At 47.4% G+C, this 19704-nt stretch overlaps 1 long non-coding RNA gene across 2 annotated transcripts in view; it reads left to right on the top strand.

The window, feature by feature from the left end:
- Positions 1 to 19704, top strand: part of LOC104006326 (uncharacterized) — a 351098-nt gene that overhangs the window by 209711 nt on the left and 121683 nt on the right. The window contains exon 6 of one of the 2 annotated variants that reach the window (XR_010157129.1): positions 13688 to 15209. The exons of the other annotated variant lie outside the window; for it this stretch is intronic. This is a non-coding gene — a long non-coding RNA (uncharacterized LOC104006326). Of the gene's footprint in view, positions 1 to 13687; positions 15210 to 19704 lie in introns of those variants that run through there. 2 annotated transcript variants of the gene reach the window in all.

Raw genomic sequence — 19704 nt, 5'->3', positions numbered from 1 at the left:
CAAATGCTCCAATTTACAAAAAATCATAGCACAAATCCATGTGGACACTGGCCCATTCCTCACAAGGAAGATTAATGGCAAACAAGCCTGGAGACCAGGATTGTGCAAAGCCTAAGGAATGAGTTCACAGAGAAGCATGGCTGAGCTCTGAGTTTCAGAGAAGGAAAGGAATTTATTTACAAATCCTGCCATAAAATGCTCTTGAAAATTATGTCAAGTGACCCAAGTGTTCATTCAAAATGAATTTGCTCAAACTAGAAAACTGCCCATGGGTTAAAACCACATGTGCGTGTGTACACATATGCACACACATATGCACACACATGCACACACGCACACACACGCACACATGCACACACACGCACACGTGCACAGACATGCACACACATATGCACACATACACGCACACACATGCACACGTGCACACGCATGCACACACATGCACACACGCACAGTGCACAGGCATGCACACACACGTGCACACATGCACACACACACAAGTACACATGCACACGCACACATACATGCACACACGCACACACACATGCACTTGGGGAAAGAGACATCCACAGCCAACACATTGACAGGGTCTGCTGGTGTGTGTGCGTGTGTGCATGCGTGTGTGTGTGCCTTTTTCAAAGAACACGAAAAAATAAGATTCTAAATGTAAGACCCATAAGAAAACTGCCTTTAGTTCCCTGAGAAAAATCAGTAACTTTTGGGCAGGATTAAGCCATATCTGGAGCCTGGTGGCCAGGGCAGGAGTTACTCAGGACAGGCTGGGTCTAGGCAGGCCGGCGGAATCTGTTAAGAAATCCATCCGTTTCCCGGATCCTTGGCATAACCTCCATAACAAAAGATACGAAATTGTCACATTATTTTGTTTGCCTCACAAATTTGCTGAGAATTGGTGCTCGTCCAAGCAGCCGGGCTGGCCCTCCCCGGGAAGGCGTGAAACCAGCCAGGGGCGACCCTCGGTGGGGAGTCGGGCCTCCTCCTGTTTCGGGGGAGGTGGCCGCACGTGGGGAAGTAATGCATTATTGCAGCCCGACATACTTGTTAGCTATTTTCTTTTCCAGAATTAAAAAATTGAATTATACACTCAGCCTCGTTACCGAACCCGTAAAGTTTATTACAGTTTATCGACCATGTGTACACACTTCAGGGCCCGGCTTCCACGGCTGCTCTGAAGCCGGAACATTGAATTAAGACGCAGCGCCCGCCGCGGCGCGGGTGGACTCCAGCAGAGCCACAGGTAGCAAAAGTCTCCTTCAATTAGACGCAATCATCACTCACAGTCAATAATTGTGCTAAAGGCTGCTTTCAAATCTGTGAGGGATTCGCATTTAATGTACTGATTCAGCTTGTCTGAGCCAAATTCACTGTGTACTGAAACCAAAGCAATTTAGTTCTTGCCTACGGCCCTGTTGGCAGTTCATCTAGTGCTGAGCACTGTAAGGACTATGAGATACAATTTAATCTGAGACATCTGTGCACAGACAGGACCTTTTCCTTAACGGAGGGAGACGCAGGAACGGCTAAGCTCTAGTTTTATGTGAAGAACCAGGCCTTATCTCGCCCCTGAAAAATAAAGCATTTAAGATAGAGTAAAAAGCCAAATCAAAAAAATATATATTTCTTCCCTGGGTTTATGAAATGCACACAGCAGCTACCGACAGCCTTTCTGCCCCAGCCCTCGGAAAGCACTTGAGCCATGATCCCTGGATTAACCATTTAAGGATATTACACTTATCACTGTCTGCAGCTGACGGAGGAGATCTTTATTAAATATAAAGGGAAACGTCTCATACTTTGTGAGTTTGCAGAAATATGGAAATGCCTTTATGCGCGTCGCCTGCCTTGTGGTGGGCTTGGAAAAGTCCTGTGCTATTTACCACCCAGCACAAGCCCTTCACAGCATCTGAAGGACAGGACTGGCCTCCGCTGGTCACACAGCACTGTCACGGGCTCCCGAGGCTGCCCAAGACAGCGTGTGCGCCGTCGGCTCCGTGCCAGATCATAAAATGACAAGCCAGTAGGTTGCTGTGGTATGTGACTAAATAGGCAGCTCCTTCAGGCAGGCCCCATTGTTGAATCATGACTCTTACTCGTACATAAAGCACGGTTTGTTCTGTTTTGATTTTCAAGAGAGATGCAATTATGGAAACACTTAACCCCACGCACGCGCGCGCTCACACACACACACACACGCCGAACAGCTAGGGCTTTGGGACCTTGTCGACTAGTTTTTTTTTTTTTTTTTTTTTTTGAGACGGAGTCTCGCTCTGTCGCCCAGGCTGGAGTGCAGTGGCGCGATCTCGGTTCACTGCAAGCTCCGCCTCCCGGGTTCACGCCATTCTCCTGCCTCAGCCTCCCGAGTAGCTGGGACTACAGGCGCCCGCTACCACGCCCGGCTAATTTTTTGTATTTTTAGTGGAGACGGGGTTTCACCGTGTTAGCCAGGATGGTCTCGATCTCCTGACCTCGTGATCCGCCCGCCTCGGCCTCCCAAAGTGCTGGGATTACAGGCGTGAGCCACCGCGCCCGGCCGACTAGTTTTAATAAAAGGACATTTGGGCAGATTTTGAAGATGCATGGTGGAAAGCAAGACGCCTGTGAGACGTAGAGAACAGCAGGCCAAGCAGAAAGCCTGGCTGTGTCCCTCAGGTGTGGGGCAGCGGGCCCTGCGCCCTGGATGGCGGCAGTCCAAGGTGGTGGCGCTGATGGGGCCCTGAGCTGGAAGAGCTCCAGGCAGGGACAGGGCGCCCCGCAGCGTCCAGTCATGGCGAGGAAGGCGGGGAACAAGGATGCGGCCCTCTCCCCTTGAGGGCTGTGTCCACACAGTCAGAGGAGAATGAAGCTGCTCCCAGCTCCACCAACCAGCAAGGCCCAGAGTCGTCCCCGTCCGACATTTCCAAGCCTGAACCCTTCCTGGCCCCTCATGGGGCATCGCGTGGACCAGTGGACCCAGATAAGCTCGGCCACCAATTCCCCGGGCAGGCGTGGAGCGGTGGCTTTGCTCTTGCTGGGGGCAACACAGCCTTCTATGACGAGGGCCACCCGGGTCCCAGGACGGGCCTGGGCAGGAAGGGCGGTGGCCGAGGGTCCTGGGATCACAGTAGGAGGGAGGGCGGGGAGCCAGCCTGGGACCCAGCCCCACCGCGCCGGGTCAGGAGGAAGATCAGCCTCAAGGCTGGGGAAGGCCGCCCCGCTCCAGCTGGTGCGCCCACAGCTGCTTTCACACCTCCTCCCATCCCAAATTCAAGAAGCCCCGTAAACAGGGGGACCTCATGCCCACCCTACTGACTGGTAAACTGAAGCTTTGCACACACACATCACACACCACAGATTCCACACAACTCATACCACACGCCACACACTACACACCAAGTGCATCACACACCACACACATCACACACCACAGACACCACACAACTCATACCACACGCCACACATCACACACCACATACACAATACACCACACACACATCACACACCACAGACACCACACAACTCATACCACAAGCCACACATCACACACCATGTGCATCACACACCACACACACAACACACACATCACACACCACAGACACCACACAACTCATACCACACGCCACACATCACACACCACATACACAATACACCACACACACATCACACACCACAGACACCACACAACTCATACCACAAGCCACACATCACACACCATGTGCATCACACACCACACACACAACACACACATCACACACCACAGACACCACACAACTCATACCACGCCACACATCACACACCACATACACAATACACCACACACACATCACACACCACAGACACCACACAACTCATACCACAAGCCACACATCACACACCATGTGCATCACACACCACACACACAACACACACATCACACATCACAGATACCACACAACTCATACCACATGCTACACATCACACACCACATACACAATACACCACACACACATCACACACCACAGACACCACACAACTCATACCACATGCCACACATCACACACCACATACACAATACACCACACACACATCACACACCACAGACACCACACAACTCATACCACAAGCCACACATCACACACCATGTGCATCACACACCACACACACAAGACACACATCACACACCACAGATACCACACAACTCACCACATGCCACACATCACATACCAAGTGCATCACACACCACACACATCACACACCACAGACACCACACAACTCATACCTCATGCCACATATCACACACCACATGCATCACACACCATACACATCACACACCACAGATACCACACAACTCATACCACACGCCACACATCACACACCACGTGCATCACACACCACACACACAACACACACTTCACACACCACAGATACCACACAACTCACATCACACGCCACACATCACACACCACATACACAATAACCACACACACAGCACACACCACAGATACCACACAACTCATACCTCATGCCACATATCACACACCACGTGCATCACACACCACACACATCACACACCACAGATACCACACAACTCATACCACACACCACACACCACACACGTCACACACCACACACACACAACACATTCCACACACCACATACAGCACACGCCACACGCCACACACATCACATACCACACAACTCACGCCACACACCACATACTACATACCACATACATCACACACACCACACACAATACACACACCACACACCACAGATACCAAACAACTCATACCACACACCACAAAACACACACCACATACATAACATGCTAAACAGACACATCACACACCACAGATACCAAACTACTCGTATCAAACACCACACACCACATACCATATACATCACACACAAAACACACAACACACACTACATACATCACATGCCACAGACACAACACATATCACACATCACAGATACCACTCAACTCATACCACACACAGCACACCACATACATCACATTCCACACACACAACACACTACAGATACCACCCAACTCATACCACACACATCACACACCACATACATCACACACCACGCACACACACAACACACTCCACACACCACAAACTACGTACCTCCCATGCCACACACACAACACACACATTACACACCACACACCACAAATACCACACAAATCATACCACACATCATACACCGGATACCGCACATAATACACATCATATACCACAGGCTCATACCACACACATCACACACCACACTGACATCATACATCACACACCCATACAACCACACACATCACACATCACCCACCACAGATAACGCATTCACTATACATGCCACACAGCACACACAGTATACTGCACATAACACATATCACATACCACAGGCTCACATCACACATACCACACACTAAGATAAAACATGCCAGGCACATCACACACCACCTGCACCACACACTGACACCCCATACATCACACACACTCACACATGTCACACATCATATACCACATGGCACACATCACACACCACACATACCACACCACTCACACCACACACAATAAACCACACATCACGCACCACAACTACACATAACACACATCGCATAGCACAGGCTCATACCACACACACCACACATGCACTACAAATTAACATCACACACCACACACATCAAATCTCTTGTACCACACACCCATACACACCCCACGTACCACATATCACACATACATTGAACACACACCATAGATACACACGCATTATACATCACCCATACATAACACATATACCACACACATCACAGATACACACCACATATACCACACATGCACACAGACACCATACACATATACACATATTACACACCACAATACATAACACATATACCACACGCATATCACAGGTACATACCACACACATCACACATGCACACAGACACCATACACATATACACATATTACACACCACAATACATAACACATATACCACACGCATATCACAGATACACACCACACACATCACACATGCACACAGACACCATACACATATACACTCACACAGCACACTCATATGCACATAGATGGGGTACACACATCACACACACATATCACACATACACACATATACACATAAATGCTTACACCCCACACACACACATGCAGAGGTGTGCACATGCACACACACATAAGTGTGCATACACAGGCGCACACACGCGCGCACACACACACACACACACTGCCCACCTCCTCAACCCTGAATACCTGAGTCCATGCGGGGTCCCCTCCACAGAAAGAGCTTCCACTCCTGGCCTGCTCACAGCTCCGCAGGAAGCAAAACTGTCCTGGTTCAAACATGAGAGTGTGGTGAAGTCTGCCCATCCCGCCCCTCATGAGGTGCTCCCCGGCCACCCCTGAGCCCCTGACTTCCATGGTGCCTAATCACCTGCTCCTGGCTCCAGGGGGTCTCCGAGGGACAGGTGGAAAGCCAGGACCTTGCACCTTCCGTCCCGGGAGATAGTCCCGCAACCGCTGAGCCCTGGCTCTCCCTGCTACTCTGTGTAAGACGGGAACCAGGAGTGTGAACCAAAAAATCCAAAGATCTCAAAAGATGTGATTTACACCTAGCGAATCCCTGCCCAGCACTTCAGTTTCCGAGCTACTCATTCCTATTGCAGGGCTCACGATGGTCTTTAGGTGCTCATGGTGGGAGCCAGTGACAGTGGGTGTGAGGCCGTGATGAAGGAGCCCCTCCAACTTCATGATTAACTTCATCTTTCTTAATGTGGGCTTTATTAATCCCACAACAACATGGAATCTTCAGACAGTTTACTGAGCAATTAATGACCACTGGGGAAGTTTCATTCTCTAAGTAAAGCTAGTGGCCGTGAACATTGATCCAATCCGAGATTTTAAGCAGTCCATGTAGCTGGACATTTGCCACAAAATGCACATAGCATATTTCACAATCACGCTCTCCTGGCATATTCTGGATTTTTTGACTTCTGAAATCATACTCTGCTAAAAGCAAGACGAAAGCAGATTATGAGAAGTCCAGAAAGCATGTATTAGGAGGAATACACACGGCCAACCCTCCAAGCCCCACAAACAATATGCTTTTTTAAAATATAAAGAGATAAAAATGTAGGATCCATATGAGATGCATATATATGTACATGTGATCATATAGATGGATACAGATATACACAAATTCCCAGAGTTTACATTTTTGGCTTATTTTCGAGATCTGAAGATGAACACAGTTCTGTGTGTTTAGAATAGATGACAGCTGGCTGGGTGCAGTGGCTCACACCTGTAATCCTAGCGCTTTGGGAGGCCGAGGCAGGCGGATCGCCTGAGCTCAGGAGTTCGAGACCAGCCTGGGCAACACCGTGAAACTCCATGTCTACTAAAATACAAAAAATTAGCTGGGCTTGGTGGCGGAGCTGAGATTGCGCTACTGCACTCCAGCCTGGGCAACAGAGTGAGACTCCATCTCCAAAAAAAAAAAAAAAAAAAAAATAGAACAGATGGCAGCTGAGTCACATCGGTGTTTAAAAGGTGCAATTCCAAAAGCCTTTCTGCATCTAAAGCTGATAATGATGGTGAAAATGTGTTAAAAACTACAACAAAAACAAGTAGCCATCGGACCAGAAAAAACGGTGCCGAGCAAACGCCTCACTGACTGTCGCTCTTGCAAAGCCACCTCTGCGGGTGCAGAGCCATGAGGACAGTCAGTCCACGACACGGCATCATTGAAATCTGTGAACTCTAGCAGTAGTCAACGTTTCCAAGAGACTCAGCCTTTCCAGGGACTTCTGTTTTCTTTGGACATCCTGTGAAGTGATGAGTGAAATTTTTGTCCTCATAAAAACCAAGCTTGGGTAGGGCAGAGCCCCTGACTGAAGCTCTGCCAGTCGGCTGGTTTCCGGGTCTGCTTAGGTCCCTATGACGCCAAAAAACACCAGACCGGTTGTTGGACATCACGCCACCTGCATTTCAATCTCACCCTGGGAGGGAGCTGTTTTGTGTGTCGGGGGCAGAGCTTTGCCATCAGGGAGTCAGGCCGCCGAGGCTGAAGGTCCACCCTGCCTCCTGAAGGCTGGGGCTCTCTGCAGGGCTCTGCCCTGGGCTTTAGAAAGGGGGTGAGGTCTCCTATACCCATGTCTGGTGCCGTTCTGTCTCAGCGCGGCTTTGAGGGCACAATCGGGCAGTGAGGAGCAGCCCTCGTGTGTTCCGAGCAGGAGTCTGTCTTCCCTTTTTTTTTTCTCTTTTTTTTGAGACGGAGTCTTGCTCTGTCACCTGTCTTCCCTTTTTATCAGAGAAAGACACAAAACCAAATTCATTAAAAATGAGTCCATCTTCCCAAACAAGATGTGTAAACGGCAGAAGTTTAGACCCAGGAGGTGGTGCCTTGGAAATCCCACCTCTCATGGTAAAGATGAAGAAAATGAAGCCCACAGTTTTGAAGCTCTAGTGGAAAAATCCAAGTAGATTGCCTGCAATCCGAATTAAAACAAGCGTAAAAATCTCCGATGCTCTGTTTTCAGTCGTAAAATAAAAATGTTGCTCGGCTAGCTCTTCACTTATACAGAAAACTTGCCACGCACCTCATTCCCTGTGGAGAACACCTGGAAATGAGAGCTCCCAGCCCCTGGAGGCCCACAGTGGGGGCGGCCTTCCACCCCAGCCTGTGCCTCCTTGAGAGCAGGCCTCGGGGTGTTCCTCAAAGTTATTAGGTCCATCCCCAGTGGGAACGTCTTGCTCAGGAAGAAAAAAGGATAAAACATTGATGTTCCCCAAAAGGAAAGATCTCCATTTGTCCAATAGCATATTCCCAGGAGCTCTGAGCCCAGCCAGGTTAGACCCATGATAGGTGTGCAGTAAAATTGGAGGGGGAGAGCAGGAATAAATAAGTAGATTGATTGATGGATGGATAATATTTTATTTTATTTTATTTTATTATACTTTAAGTTTTAGGGTACATGTGCACAACGTGCAGGTTAGTTACATATGTATACATGTGCCATGTTGGTGTGCTGCACCCATTAACTCGTCATTTAACATTAGGTATATCTCCTAATGCTATCCCTCCCTCCTCCCCCACCCCACAACAGTCCCCGGTGTGTGATGTTCCCCTTCCTGTGTCCATGTGTTCTCATTGTTCAGTTCCCACCTATGAGTGAGAACATGCAGTGTTTGGTTTTTTGTCCTTAAATCATGCTGCTGTAAAGACACATGCACACGTATGTTTATTGTGGCACTATTCACAATAGCAAAGACTTGGAACCAACCTAAATGTCCAACAACGATAGACTGGATTAAGAAAATGTGGCACATATACACCATGGAATACTATGCAGCCATAAAAAGTGATGAGTTCATGTCCTTTGTAGGGACATGGATGAAACTGGAAACCATCATTCTCAGCAAACTATCACAAAGGTAATATTTTTAAAGTTATAGAGACACATGACTCTCTTTTCTACGTCAATAAACTGTAGAGATGGCACTGTGGTAGGCAGCGTGTGCACCTGGCTTTGCTGGGCCGTGGTTGGAGAACTGCCGGAGTTCGTCAGTAACTGCCCTGTGTTCGGCAGGTGGTTGGAGTATTTGGGGTTCCTGAAGGTTGGTCTTCAAGTGTTTAATCTGTGATGAACAGCGAATATCACATTAGCTTTATTTTAGTGCATTTTGTGCCAACTTTCTATTTTTATGATTAATTTCTCTGTAAATAGTTTATTTTTCATATGGGAGCCCTCCTGTGGTGAAAATAATCCCTGGAAAGTGAGAGAAGCTCAGGCCTAGGCTGGAGGCCTGCTTGCTGCTTCAGAAGTGAGACACTGAAATGATTTCTTTCGGTAAATGTTTCTGACAGTTCTTTTTTTCTGTCAGCATCACGACATAATGAATATTCAAATACAGTGTCTTCTCGTGGTTAAATTTGCTGACCTTCCAGAAATCCTTCAGGTACATGCGGTATGGAAACAATGCAATATATTCTACAAAGCTTCTCGTGGTAGTAATTTTTGCTCCTATGTTTAGCTTTCTAGATGGGGATCTTACTGCACTTTTACAGGAATAAAAAGGTTACGCCATTGATTGGATAAATCTAAGCTTTGAGAGACAGTTATTTGCTGGACTGGGAGTGTGCCTGAAAGTAAAACTCATTTGATAAGTGCACTTTTAAATCTAAACAGTCTTTATTGTACCCATGTTTGATTTATTTTGAAAGCACGATTTTTTGATCACATACACATATGTGTTATAAACATATATTTAGGAGAGTTGTCTTTTTGAAAACAGTGTCAATAGTAAAATACAACTGCTATTTTCTTAGATTAAAAATGTATAGAATTAAAAGCTACCTAATATTTGTCATTTTATGTTTATGGTTATTTAACTCATTTCTATGAATACGAGATAACAGCAGATAGGGAGGACTTTTGTACCGAATGTGACTGCTCATTGTGAGAATTTCTGTAATTTTTTCATAATATATGGCATCTCTGGTCATGTTTGTATGAGATGTTTTTGACAATAGGGGTTTGCACTGGTTAATGGAAAAAAAAATCAGAGGAGAATGAGCTAGGTGTGGTGTGGACATTTCAAAATCAGAGCCATAGAGCAGAGAGACACTAAAAGGCTTAACGCCATGACACCAACACACTTTAAGAAAAATGTTTTAATTAAGAAATGCATATGAATATTTTATTTAAGTTCTTTAATTGCTACAAAACATTGGAAAATACCATCCCAATTAATAATTTGTCAAGAATAGTGACTCATTCATATTTATGAGGTGATTAAATGTAGTTTTCCCCACCCAGATAGGAAAAAGAATGGCCGGGGAAATGTTGAGAACAAAAGGGAGAAAAAGGACATCCTGGCGGCCCAGGTGGAAAGCTGGCCACAGAACCACACTTGGGGTCAGGAATAGCACATGGAAATATGAAGTGTCTCCCTCCGAGTTGCCATTAGGCGACGTGAGAGTTGCATGGCTAATTTCCATGATACCCCCTATCAGCTCCAATGCCTCGCTCAGCCCTGAGAGCTGGGAGCCTGACCTTTGGGTTAACTATAATTGGAGCCTTCTCTAATTAGGGAAGGTATCAGCTGACTTTAATATGCAGCAAGATCATTATCATTAGGTCAGAGCTAACTAATTGATGTTTGTGTAGCATAGGATTTTGGATTACAATACACACAGTTTAGCAAAACAAACTAGGCTGACCTGGGAAACCAAATTGCATCATTCTGGGCATTGCTGAATGTAATATCACGGCTTATCTAGAGGGCCTTCGCGGTTTCAGAACCAGCTCTATTATGAGAGCTGGGATTTTGTAAGTTCAACCTCTTGCCTCTGCTGTTAGGTAATAGTAGATGTGGAAGCCGATCTGAGATCCCATCCAAGCCTATCTCTCCTATGTAGAACCTGAGGTTTCAGAACACTCTCCGGGATGCTAGTGCAATTCGCTTGGTTTGTTTTGCTTCTCCAGTACATTTTCGGATGGCAGGTACCTGTGCAATTACTATTGCAAATCTGAAATTGTCAGATAAAAATGATTAACCATGCTTTATAAGTTTGGATCAAATTTCCAGCGTCTCATTCAGTGGCGTTTGCATGTAAGTTGGGTCTCTTCTGTTGACATATGATGGGAAACATGTTGAGATTCCGAAGAGGAAAAAGATAGTGATTTGGCACCTTGACTACCTCGGGACCCCTCTGTCCAGAAGAGAAGAGAGCAGCTGCAGAGGGATGGGGCTGCTGGGGGGTGGGAACTCAGGGCAGTTATTGATTTTGTTGGGACAACCATTGAGGCAAATTACAAAAGAAGATGAAAATGCTGATATTTAGCTGTGCAATTTTAAGAAGACAGTTTGGAACGAGTATTCATCATGAACTATTGGATTTCTTGCTCTGCTTTTTTATAATTCACTGCATCCTCCAAGTACTTGGAGCCACTTTTTATGATATTTGTATAAGTTCTGCTTATTTAATGAATATTTACCTGGAGCCTATAATTCAATCGGCTACAGAAGCAGAGAGAATGACACAGACAGCAGTGCCCTGGAAGACCCTGAAGTCTGAAGGAGTAGTGGGTATTAGGGTCCAGGAAATTCTGGGTCCTGTGCATCATACAGGGAACGACAGGCTCCACCCTCATGGGGAAAGTGGAGGGTCTCCTTGATGACATGATATTTGAACTAAGATCTGAGGAGTGGCAGGAGCCAGAGGAAAGAGCTGGGGGACAGGAGGAGATAGGGTGTTCTAGGGTGAGCCCTGATGCATGTCCCAATTCCCCCCCTCTCCCTAGAGCTTGAGACTTCAAAGCCCTAACCTTCTGTGACACCTCCACTGGGTTCCTGATGGAAACCCAGAGCTTAGGAAGTGTCTTGTGTCTGGGAGAGCATGACCACCCAGCTGGCAGCTCACACAATGACACTAGGGACTCCCTTTCCATCTTCTCCCAGCCCAACCCCTGGGCCAGTCCTGTCGGGTATTCCCTGACATGTGTGACACGTGGTATCTCTTCTTCTCCATACTCTGCCCTCACCCAGGCCCGCCGCCCCCAACCTGGCTGCCATTCCTGCATCCTTGCTGATCTCCATCACTCTGCCCCAGAGCAGCCAGAATCATCTTTGAAAATGTCAGTCAGTTCCTGTGACCCTTCTGATTAAAATGCCTCATAGGCCACTGCACACCTATTAGAATGACCAAAATCCAAAACATTGACAGCACCAGATGCTGGCAAGAATGTGGAACAATGGGAACTTGCATTCATTGCTAGTGAAAATGCAAAATGGCACAGCTACTTTGCAAAGCAGTCTGGCAAATCCTACAAAACTAAGTGTACTCAGACCATATGATCCAGCCATTGCACTCCTTGGAATTACCCAACTGGATTGAAAACTCAGGATAACACAAAACCCTGCCCATGGATGTTTATAGCAGCTTTATCCATAACTGCCAATACTATGGAAGGACAAGATGCCCTTCAATAAGTGAGTGAATAAACAAACTGCAGTATATCCAGACAATGGAATAAGATTCAGTAATAAAAAGAAACGAGCTATCAAACCACAAAAAGGGATAAAGAAACCTTAAATGCATATTACTAAGTGAAAGAAGACAGTCTCAGTAGGCTGCACACTGTATGATACCAACTACATGACATTCTGGAAAAGGCAAAAGAGAAAATGATCATTGGTTGCCAGGGACTGGGGGAACGGAGGGATGAATGTGCAGAGCACAGAGGATTTTAGGGCTGTGAAAACACTCTATGTGATCCTGTAATGGTGGATCTGTGCTGTTTGATATTTGTCAAAACCCACAGAATGTACAATACGAAGGCTCAACCTGAGCTTGCAGTCTGCATTCCTGAGGCTTTGTGGCCTCCACCACGGGGTGACCCTGTTCTCACAATGTCTATTGATTGGTCTGTTGACCTATCAGTCATCTGGTTCTGTTTCTCTGGAAAATTCTAATACATTAATTCTACAGTAATTAGAATAAATTTTAATACAGTAGAGAAAACTCTGTGTGTGTGTGTGTGTGTGTGCATGTGTGTTGTTTATGTGGGGGTAAGAGTATGTATAGACACTTTCTGTATTTTCCACTCAATTATTCTGTAAACCTTAAACTTCTCTTAAAAAAATAGTGTATTAATTAAAGAAAAAATGACTCTTCTGCTTGCTGTCAGGTGCAGGATGATGTCTAAGCACTCACCGTGTCCCCTGAAGCCACATCTGCTGTGTCTCCTCCAAGTTTGACTCCAGCTCCAAGGACTGACCTTCCCCAACCCAAGACTTCCTCCAGGCTCCTCCCTCTCCAAAATGCTCTCTCCAGATCCTTGAATGGCTAACTTCTAATTCTTCAGATCTCAACTTAGATATCTCCTCGGAGAGGCCGCTCCACCCCAAATTCTCACTGTGCCCCACAGCGCCGCCGAGTCCCAGTGCCCCTGCTCATGTGCACACCTGGGGAGGCTCTGTTTCTGCCCAAGACAGAGGTTCCAGGAAGATGAGACCTTGTCCAACCCCTGGAGGACAGGATCTCACTTGAAGACCTTGAGGAGGTCCTGGTGAAGCAAATGGCAAGTGAGTGAGAGGCATTCCTGTGGCCCAAGGAGAGCCAGGGAGGGCTGCAAGGAGGATGAGGGAGGCAAGGAGAGGGGCAGTGCAGCAGGGAGCCCTACATAGAGCCATGGTGTGGACTGCATGTGGGTTGTATGCAGGCTGTATGGAGACATTGTGTGGGCTGCATGTGGGTTGTATGTAGGCTGTATGCAGCCATCATGTGAACTACATGTGGGTTGTATGTAGGCTTTATGTGGACCATATATAGGCTGTATGTAGCCAGTGTGTAGACTACATGCAGGCTATATGTGGGCCACATATATGCTGTGTGTAGGTTATATTTAAGCTGTATACACCATGACTAGCCAGCACTGGGCATCTGGAGACTCATCCCAGGCCTGCGTTTGCAATGGTCTCATCATGGGTGGGTGGCGGCTGTCCATGTGATCCTCTCGATGCCCTGCCCCATGAGCACTTAGGGTGCAACATTGCTTCTTCCTAGGTGATCACACATGCTTCAGAGACAGCTTCCACTATGGAAGCAGCCCTGTCAAACCGAATGCCCTGCAGAGCAAGGCAAGACAAACAAATGCTCCTTATGGCTAAAGTGGAAAACATAGATGATGAGCAAAATAAGGAAAAAGTCCGGAACCTCATATTCAGAAATAACCACTGTCAGCATTTTAAACTATTCTCACCTTTTGTAATTTCTCCTTTGGAAGTACCACATGAAGACCTGACTTTTGGCCCAAGCTCTGCTGAGCAGGTCACCGTGGGTAGACCTGGGACCTCCAGTTTCCTATCTGTAGGTTGGAAATCATGGTGACTCTTAGTGTAGTTCACAGCACGCATAGAAAGGCCAGTGCAATGATGCAGGTGGAAGTGCTCTAAAGATTCTCCTTGGATACACGTCATCCTGGGGTGACAATAAGGTGTAAGCATGCAGCCTTTGCTGTGAAGTTGTCTGCAGAAACATTAACTGACACAACTCCTCTCCATTTTCTGATTAATGGGGGAAAATATGTATAAGGGTTGATGTAAGATCAATGCACAATATTTAAGTGTGCAAGCAAGCACAGGGAAGTCAATGAAAAATATCAAATTTTACTAATTTTGAACAATAAAAGACACTACTTTTCTTCAAGCAACACACACTCAAGCTCATTATGTGTTTCTACAGCCCTTACTCAGGGAGTGGCTGCTGGCAGTAGAAGGTGTCCTAAGATGGATAAAACCATCTCTGTCGTCCTGGATCTTGTAATCTCTTGGAGAAATAAGTGGCAAGCATGCCACACAAGTGCATGCCAGCTTCTCTCTAGGAGAAGGTGGTGCCATTGATACTCTCCTGATAATGGGTACAGGTCATGCGTGGCAGGAATAGAACCCACCCACGGCAGTTGCTCTTTCTCTAACGGGCTGCCTTTCCCTAGAGCTGCTCCAGCTGGGAAAATCAGGGCCCTGGGCCACAGTCACAGGCTCCGGCTGAGCAGGAACACACTGTGAAGGGACTGAGGTTGGATGCCAGCCCCCAGGACCACCTACTCGGTTTGTGAGTTGCCAAGCCCATGACGTCTCCCGCATGCCATCTTCTTGGTCATCCCACACCCAGTCATCAGCATGCTGGTAGCTCCTGTTCAAGATGGCAGCCCAAACCTTGGGTGCCCAGAAGACAGCTTTATAAGCAGTTTAACTGCAGGAGCTTCACCAGGTTCCTTTCTCTATGTTCACACTGCACTCTGCCCTCTGAGGCTGTCACTGTAGTTAGAAAACACAGGGTCAACAGTCAATTGGCTGTTGTAATCCAGCCCATTTGGAGACACGAATAAAAGCAGCTCACTTGTTCCCATCAACATTCCAAGAATGAGTGGTCAAGAGGGCTGGGGATAAAAATGGTAATGAAATCTAGCGATGGAGCATAGCTTGACTGTCAACACATGGTGGGCACGTGGTTAGATGGTTCTCAGGGAGTAACTCAATGTGGGAACTGTGGGAATGTGCTGGGGGAGATCCTCTGGGGGCAGTGAACTTCTGAGGAGATGTTCAGAGGCTGACGCCTCTAAGTCTGGAGGCTGGTGCTGGCAGTAAGTGAGACTTCAAGCCATGGCCTCACGCTTTACCCCGTGGCTTTTCTACCCATCCAGGAAACTACCTGGGGTATGAACCACCTCATTCTTACAGAGAAGGGACATGCAGATCATGGGCTTCCAGCACCCACCTGGGTTCACACAGAAAGAACAGGAAGGTCAGGGGCTGGGCTGGGCTGGGCGTGATGTGTCCTCCAACCCACTTAATTATTTAGAGGTTTTTTAAGGAAAATAAAAGTATATCTTAGGGTTTGCAGATCTGCTTAAGGGGGAAATAATTGTTCTCACCCAGGTGGAATTTTGTCCCTGTGTCACAGGATGGGCCTGGCCATTTGTACCCATGCAGCCCTGTTTAGCTCTGATCCCCGGAAGCTGAAAGTGAGATGGAGAAAGGGTGGGCATGGGAGTCAGAGACAAGGAGGACTTTCTTAAGATCGAGTCCTCCACTGCTAGAGAGGTGTGCCATGAGAGATGGTAAATTGCTATTTCCTAGCAACTCTTAGTAAGTAGAATTTAAGCTCTGTGTGTATGCAGTCAGAACGTGTCAGGGGAGAAAGGGGCAAGAGAGAAAGAGTGAAGGCGTGGGGGCAGCTGAGCAGTGAGAACCTGCAACTCTTGACATTCTTCCTGACGGTAGAGGTTGGTAAGGGAAATACCTGAGTTCTTTTCATGTCCGGCAAATATTCCCAGCATTGCTTTTGCTCAAGGTGACCTCACTCTTTCCAACTGACTCCTGGCACAGGAAGTCGTCTGGAAATCAGACTCCGAGGCAGGGCTCTGCATGGAGACCCTCTCTGAGAGGGGAAAGGCAGTGAGAACATATGGTCTCACTGCGCAGCCCAGTGCTGAGTGGGGGATTGTGTCATCACCCCCTGTTAGAGGACCATCCATTGCTGCCACAAAGGCACCAGAACCCCGCTGCAAAGGCCAAAGCCTCCATGCAGGTGCGCCCAGGGGTTCTCCTCGGACAGTCCACCGCAAGCCCACATTACCTTCACTACAGACCTCACGGAAAAGCAGCTCTTAGGTATAAACAGCCTCTCTCCTGCCTGCTGACGCTTGTCCTTGATAAATCAAAACATTACTAAATCCGTGCTGAGGTGCACGAGCGACATAAAGGGCCCCATTGTTCCAGAGCAGCTGGCAGCACACACGCTCGCGGGGCCCATTGTCTCCACGCAGGCGCGCAGGGCTCACTCCGCCTGGTTGTCTAACCATCCACCGCATACCCAGTGGCTGAGTCACCCCAGCCACAGGGGCCTCCGGCGACCCGGCCGGGTGTGTTAAGATCTGCGAATTAAGATCTGTGTGGGGTTCTCCCCCTCACTAGGACTGAACTCCTTTATTTCCAGTGATAATTGCTACATATGCTCACACATGATTTATTGTTGTTGATGGCAACGTATCCTCAGAAAGTTTGCCAAAGGGCGTTGACTGTTATTGATATGTACATAAAGATGATAAATGAAGAACTGTACCCACCAAATTGCTACCAGTTATGATTAGTTATCCCCTTGTTTTATTTTGTGGGGATTAGGAGGTGCACAATCGCCCCGAGTGATCCTAGCATTCCTGTCTGGTGAGCACAGGCGCTGGAGGTGTTCTCACACGTGTACGGTGATGCCAGGCAGCGATCCGCAGGCGATTTAATAAAGACTCCAGCTCAGATTTCAAAAGAGCCAGGCAGACACTCACGCTTTGGCATACTTTGCATTGCTGAGTTTGTGGAGTAGACAATTCCACATTTTGTCCTTTTAATGAGTGTCTCTTATTATTTTAACTCAACGTTCCAGGCAAATAAGGCACCAGCCTGTTATCTTAATAGGATAACATTTTTCTTAGATTTGGTAATCAGTTTGCTACCCCCATTTACAAAGATTGGACCTGTTTAGAGTCAGCTGGCCCAGCAGGGTGGGTGTCTTTGGGGGCAGGTATATTGCATTAAAGGACCTAAGGACAGAGAGATTGCAGCCTCCATAGTTGAAATCCCAAAAAGAACATTGAGCTCACTTCAGCAGAATATCCCAATGACTTTCTTTCAAAAAGGCCTTTCGACCTGATGTCAGTCTTTAAGTGAATCAGAGACCAAATAAGAGCTAATGATGCCTGGTATGATGACTTAATGATATTTAGAAAATCATTCTATTCTGTTCACTCTAAACATGATGGCCTGTGTCTATCCTGCCCACTCTACAGGCTTGAGCCATTGAAGCTTAGGAAAGGCCATAACAGATACTTGAGTTGTATGTTTAGGAGTAAATGTGATCATCCTTCCCAACCCACTGGTTCTGTGTATGAGGAGGCCACTGGTTCTGAGTAAGAGATGGGCCAGACCTTTTTTAGGCTCAGCTGGATGGCAAGGGACAGGGCCAGAGAGAGATCTGGAGGCCCTGCCTCTCCCAACATGAGCCCCATTTCAACAATGTGGATCAAGACGACCCTCTTGATTGATTGTGCCCATGTAAAAATCGTCATTTTCTATAAAGATAAGTCACTGTACATCAGAAAAATAAGAGATGTCTCAAGGGATGCTTTCTATGCAAATGAAAGATGAATCACCTTTTGTAGTTCCCGGAATTTAAAAGTCACGCCCAGCTGAATGGAGCTTTGCAGGTGTGGCAGCTCATTGCACTGGGTGGCTTTGGAGCGGCCACAAGGACTGCTAACCACCAGGCTGCCGGTGCCACCCTCTTCTGTTCAGTCACAAGAAAGCCTCCTTGGGTCTAGGATGACGACAACCTGCGTATCAAGAGTGTCCAGCCCATTCCAGGCGCATCCCTCTGTAGACAGGAATGGTGCAACCTCCCCTTTACCAGAGAGGAAGCTGAGGCTCGGAGCCATAAGTGGCTGATGGAGGTTCGGCATCTGGTGAGAAGGAGGGTCGGTTCTCGAGCCAAGGCCTGTGACGCATTTAAGAAGATTCAGGCCAGGTGTGGTGGCTCACACCTGTAATCCCAGCACTTTGGGAGGCTGCAGATCAGGAGGTCAAGAGATCAAGACCATCCTGACCAACATGGTGAAACCCCGTCTCTACTAAAACTACAAAACTTAGCTGGGCGTGGTGGCTCACGCCTGTAATCCCAGCACTTTGGGAGGCCGCAGATCATGAGGTCAAGAGATCAAGACCATCCTGGCCAACATGGTGAAACCCCGTCTCTACTAAAACTACAAAACTTAGCTGGGTGTGGTGGCATGTTCCTGTAATCCCAGCTACTCAGGAGGCTGAGGCAGGAGAATCGGTTGAACCCGGGAGGTGGAGGCTGCAGTGAGCCAAGATCTCGGCACTGCAACATACAACTCGAGTCTCTGTTACAGCCTCTCCCAGGCTTCAATAGTTCAAGCCTGTGGAGTGGGCAGGGCAGACACAGGCCATCATGTTTAGAGACTGACAAATGGGAGGAAAATTTGAGACAGTCTGTGAAAGTAAGGTTGAGAGAAAAGAGAGCTTAAGGAAAGCCCACATCCGAGTGGTGAAAATCACTTTTTTTCTACATAAAATCCTACGAACCCACCACACTCCTCAGAGCATCGAGTAGTGAACCAGCATGGGATGAGAA

Source organism: Pan troglodytes, chromosome 4 (genome assembly GCF_028858775.2).
Source record: "Pan troglodytes isolate AG18354 chromosome 4, NHGRI_mPanTro3-v2.0_pri, whole genome shotgun sequence".
Lineage (NCBI taxonomy): Eukaryota > Metazoa > Chordata > Mammalia > Primates > Hominidae > Pan > Pan troglodytes.
Note: the sequence above shows the minus strand (reverse complement) of the source record. Positions and strands in the feature narration are given on the sequence as shown.